We start from the raw sequence: 5,922 nt of genomic DNA on the forward strand, positions 1-5,922 counted from the left end.
GCCCGCCGGAAGTCCCGCCTCCGCTGTCTCCACCTATTGGCCGTATTCAGGAGGGCTGGGAACGCAGCTGCCTGGAGCGCACTGCGCCTGACGCAAGGATCCGCCGCTGACGTCACGGGGAAGTCCGGCAGCGCTGAGTGGGCGGTGTGTGGCTGTGGCAGGGAACCTCTCTGTGCTGTGTCTGCCCTCCTAGCAACAGATGACACGGGGGGAGGAGCTTGTATCCGAGGGCTCCGCTTCGCTTATCTCCCGTGTCTTTCTTTAGTAACGCTGACGCTGTTTCAATTTTCGCGCCCGCCCACCGTCTAATGAGCCCGTTGCCCCGCCCACCATTTCCTTTCGTAGAAGTGCTTCTGCTGTTTCCGTGTCAGACCTGTGACGTCATGTGAGAGGTCGGCTCTTGAAGCGCCTCGTGTGTGCCTAGTTATTTCCAGGTTACAAGTGGGGAGATGTGATGAGAGCTTTCCATTACGTTGGCTTGGCTGTATTCTACCCAGATAGTGAGAGACCTATAAGTGTACCTGTGCGGAGCCACACCTCTGCATGTTGACATTTGAGTGCCCATTCACATGAGGTGCCCAGCACAGTCCCACCACATGCAGGATTATTCACAAAAGGGTGAGGAGTGTGGAGAAGTGAACAATCTAGGACAAAATAGCTTATTTGGAAAAAAAATGTAGCTTAAAATGGCCTTACAGGTGCATTCCAGTGCGTTTGTATGCTTTTTAATGCATTCCAGACCAGACAAAATAAGACAAGCAGTATCGTTCTGGTCTGGTCTGTAACGGACTGCACTGGTGTGAACGGTAGTCAGAAATAGCATAGGGATACATTAGGATGCATTTTGAGTCCAGAAACAATCTTATCTGGTCTGGAGATGATCTGGACATGGTGTGAATGGGCCCTGAACCTCTCCACACTCAAGCACTGTCCTTCTCAGTCCTCTTCTGGGTTAGAATAAAATTAAACTCTCAAACTTTTTTCAAAACAGAATCCAATCAAACAAATACACATTGCCTAGCAAAGTATTTCTTTACAATTTTGCCCAAACTCTTAAAGGAGAACTATGAGATGAGTGATTTCCACTCACCTCATAGTTCTAGCCGACCTGTGACAATGAGACTGTCACAGGTCGGCTCAGTAGATCGGGAGGTGAGCGAACACATAACGGGTTCGCTCACCTCTCGATCCTGTCACGGCTCTCTGCCGCGACAGGGGAGGGGCTGGTATCCCCTCTCCCCGCTCCTATCTGCCAGCGCTGACTGGCGGAACGGACGGGGGAGGGGGCGGGTACAGCTGGCTCTGCCTCTAGATAGGCAGAGCCAGCTGTCACTCACGCAGCTGGGCGGATCCCGACGTCCAGGTCAGGATCCGGCTGCGGCGTCTCAGTATACCGCGAGCTGTAGCCCGCGGTATACTGAGCTTAGGGTAACGGGAGGACGCAAGTTTCTGTCCTCCTGTTACCCTAAGGAGAACTATGGGGGAAAACACTGACCCCATAGTTCTCCTTTAAAGTCATCGGGGGGAATTTATCAAAACTGGAGCAGATGAGCATGGCAACCAATCAGCTTCTCTCTCTCATTTTCAAATCTTACCTGAGCAAACTGAAGAGAGATGCTGATTGGTTGCCATGGGCAAGATTCTCCCTGCCCCAGTTTTGATCAATTCCCCCCATCATGTTTCCAATCAGCTCCACTTCCCTGAACTTCCTGTCTAGCACAAGGGACAGAACAGTCTCCATCAGCCATCCAACAACTAGCTTGTAGATTGGAAGAAGAAGGGAGATGGGAACTGTCTTGCCTTGCTGTGCCTGTGTGTTTGCTTACTAGCACACACAGGGGTGGCTCCATAGGACCTTGCAAGGGAAAGGAGCCGCCCTAAAACAAATTAGGGTCAGTGCTCGGGGGCCAGATGATTCTGCAGGAAATTAAAACTTGTATACATCAAGAAGCAGCATCCATTGTAAGTGATTTCATCAGCATTTGAAATGGCTTAAAACCCTTTTGACTTTAATATCACTATAAATTCCCCACAGGGATTAGTTCATAAGGATTACACAATTTAATAACACTAACACTAGGGATATTTATTGGGGATATTTCCTAAGAGGGAATAACCCCCTCTATAGATCACTAGTAGATACACTTCAATATTTATTTATTTATTAGGTGGGATTGGAGTAGAAGGGTCTGTTAACAAATGAGGGTTAAGTTAGCAAAACAGACAAGGGGAAATAGATGATCGGTAAATCAAGAAGTGTAATATGTAGATATGTAATTTTGATATAAGACTAAATGTACATAGAGGGTCTTACTAGGATGATGGTTCCAGATTTCGATGACCTGTTTTGTTTTATTACCTTATTTGTGATTGATATTGTTTTAAGTGTTTAGTGTATGGGCAACTTAAGATCTGCAGATCCTTCAGGTGTGAATCTTAATTATCATCTCCTTTTGATAGCCTCTAATTCAGCCGGAAAACTTGTATTTGTAATTGGCTACACCTAGTTAATTTTGGGTGCGTCTGATTTTAGATTACTGTTCTCTCCCTACTAAAGAGAACCTACATTTATGAGCGGCATTGTCCTGATTAGAGCACATTTCAGAGCATGTAACAGGGCGGATATTTGTACTAGAATCCAACACACCTTTACTTGTCGCCTCTTTTAAATAGTTTCTGGTTTTCCTAAAGCTGGCCACACACTAAACAAATTCCGTTCATTGGGTGGCCTTGCTTTACCGTCCGTTCAGGCATTTTGAAAGCCAGTGGGGCCAACTGTCAAAATACAATAGCCGCAGCAGGATATACCGCTATCCATGCTGTTTAGTGTGAATGGGGGAATCTGTTACATTTTTTCTTTCAACAAATGTATCTTATTTGTGTATCACTCGGCTGTAGACAGTGGTGTATTGTGGTTTTGTGCTGCCCTGTGCAAGACTAAACTCGGGCGCCCCCCTCAATCTAAAGAATACATTGCAGTCCCCAGCCTGCTTCTGGGACATCCCGCCATCAGATCACATGCTATGGCCAGCCCCGAGCCACCTGCTGCTTCTTCTCCACCTACTGTACAAAGCCAGCCGGACTGCAACTCACTGCCCCCCCCCCCCCTCCACCAGGCAGCTTCTGTGCCGCCCAGCCTCGGCACACACGCACGACCTTAATCACACACGTGCGTAATGACGTCACGTGCGTTTACCTGCCAGTGGCCATCTTGGTGATGGATGACGGCAAAGAGAGGAGGGGACATTCACCTGGCAGGATAAGGAATACTGCCAGGTTCCCTCCTCTCTCAAGCAACTGTCGGGCTCTCGACTGTCAGCCATTTTGGTCCCACCCCCTCTGAGGGTGTCACACAGTGCGGGCCGCACCCCCATTGTGAGGCCACTGGGCCTTCTGCTGCAAACCCATCAATAATGAAGAGATTCTGAAGTGAGTCAGTGTGCAGACAACTCATCTTCTATATGTATTCCGTGGCGCCATTCACTGGTTTTTCCAGCACCTAATTAAAAGGGGAACATCGGCGACGCAAAACACATGAGCCCAGTCTGTATTTGACCCTAAGTTTCAGTTCACACAGTCGCCCATTGATTTCAATCGGTTCCTGCATGGCAAACGTGGGAAAGTAGCTCACGTAGCAAATTCTGCTACAGGCACCCCGTGCTTTTTTCCCCACGTGTGGGTGCCTTTTCATGTGCGTGAAAGCTTGGAAAACATGCGTTTGCCTGGCTGTGTTTGGGGTACTATTAACTAGTAATGACATTGCAAGCAGTGAGCACATTACACGTTTTTGACACATTCTGTGAATGTGTTAAAGCGTGTTTTGCCCCGTCCTTGGTGTGCATTCATGGAATGCCTACGTGTGAACAGGGACTCAGGTAGCTTGACCATCACTCTATGATCGATTTATCTGATTGGCAGGAGGTCTGAGAACTAGGAACACGCACCGCTGCACATTCCTCAGCTGCAAGGTTAATAATGTTCTCATGACAAAGGGCATTTTACATTTGGACCTTTAAAGTCATGTTGCGGTCACAGAGGGGTTAAGGTGTGCCTGCATTTTAGTTTTGTAGCATTTCTTTTGTTTTGTTTTATCACTAGCATGTGTATTGAAAAAAGTTTGTTCATGACCGAGTTCCTCTAGTTCTCACTACTTCCCCACTAGCTCCTGATCAAAGTGTTAGCAGCTCCAAGAAAACAGAAAATTGTATACTTACCTATCGGTAATTTTCCTTTCCTGACGCCAATACATGGCAGCATACAGGACCATTGTATGCTGCCATGGATAGGCGTCGGGAAACAAGAAAGGCCATGTAGTATGGGAGGCGTGGGTACCTATTGCTGCTTTGTTTCTCAATGTTGCATTCGGCTTATGAGACAAAACATGTATACCTTCTCGGTGTATTATTCACAGCCACCTCCCTTCTAAAACAGCCAAACACTTCCCAGAACATTATTCAGTCCTCGCTTCCTGCTGACTCTCTACAGCGTACAACGCCGCTGCACATTTTACAAGCTGGTTTCTATCTATTCTGTCATCATCACCTTACATAACAAACTACCATGATGGAAGATTTCATTATTTTGTAAACCCGAGCTGAGATGTTTCAAAGACATGGGGGCATATTTTTAAAGCAGTGAACCTGACATTCACCAAACATTCCCTGCAGGTGTGTTTTAAATGAAAGTAATTTATTCACCAGTGAATGTTTGGTGAAAATCCATTTTACTGCTTTTTAAAGGAGAACTATGGGGTTAAGGCTTTTCCCCATAGTTCTCCTCAGGGTAACGGGAGGACGCTAGGCTCAGTATACCACGAGCTATAGCTCGTGGTATACTGAGTCGCCGCAGTATACCGCAAGCTGCTGCTCGCGGTATACTGAGACGCCGCAGCTGAAGCGGATCCCGACAATTGTGCCTGGATCCGCCCAGCTGCTTGAGTGACAGCTGGCTCTGCCTATCTAGAGGCAAAGCCAGCTGTACCCGCCCCCTTCCGTTCCCCCAGTCAGCGCTGGTGGATCAGAGCGGGGAAGAGGAAATCCAGCCCCTCCCCTGTCACGGCAGAGAGCCGTGACAGGATCGAGAGGTGAGCGAACGCTGGTATGTGTTCACTCACCTCTCACTTCCCGATCTACTGAGCCGACCTGTGACAGTCTCATTGTCACAGGTCGGCTAGAACTATGAGGTGAGTGAAAAGCACTCACCTCATAGTTCTCCTTTAAATATACCAGTGGATTCATTTTAGTCAAAATACTGACTATTGTGTGTACTAATACACATTATAAAGATGCTGTCACCTTATCCATGCATTGCAAAGTGACATTGTCTCTGGCCCCTCCCCAGCTTCTTATGTCTTCTTAAATAGAAGCCTGCTTGTGACAGCAGTAAAGTAGCAAAAAAAAGTTTCAAAATTACAATTTATAAAAAAATAAATATTTTTTTTTTTTCACAAAAAAGGACTTCCCCTTGCACATGCGAACGCAAACCTGCGCAGGGTTGCCCATATGTATGATTGTGCAACACATAATAGGTATGACCGCACAGGCTGGAGCGAAAAATATTCTAGGATCATCATTCACAGGTAACTGATTAGTTGTATTAGTTGTGAACAGTTAATTGATGAGTTGTCCTTAAGAGGTGCTTTAAAAGCCTTCACAGGTCATCAGCTTAGAGGTAACTATGAAAAATGGCCCTGGAATTATTGCTCTCACTCCGACGTACACAACGATATGTAACATGTGGGGCACAATAACTGTTTTTGTACGTAAGCGCACCCAATGTACATGTTTAGGTATCTAGGTGTATATACGTGGGGGTAGACGTCTTTAGAAATTTGGGGAGATTATGTTATTTTAAGTTTTTAGAACTTCTTTTAACTTAAAGTGACACTAAACTAAGCAGTTAAACCTTAATAATGCATTCATG

This window comes from Nanorana parkeri, unplaced genomic scaffold, assembly GCF_000935625.1.
Source record: "Nanorana parkeri isolate BGI_ZX_2015 unplaced genomic scaffold, ASM93562v1 scaffold145, whole genome shotgun sequence".
In the NCBI taxonomy this organism is placed as follows: Eukaryota; Metazoa; Chordata; class Amphibia; order Anura; family Dicroglossidae; genus Nanorana; species Nanorana parkeri.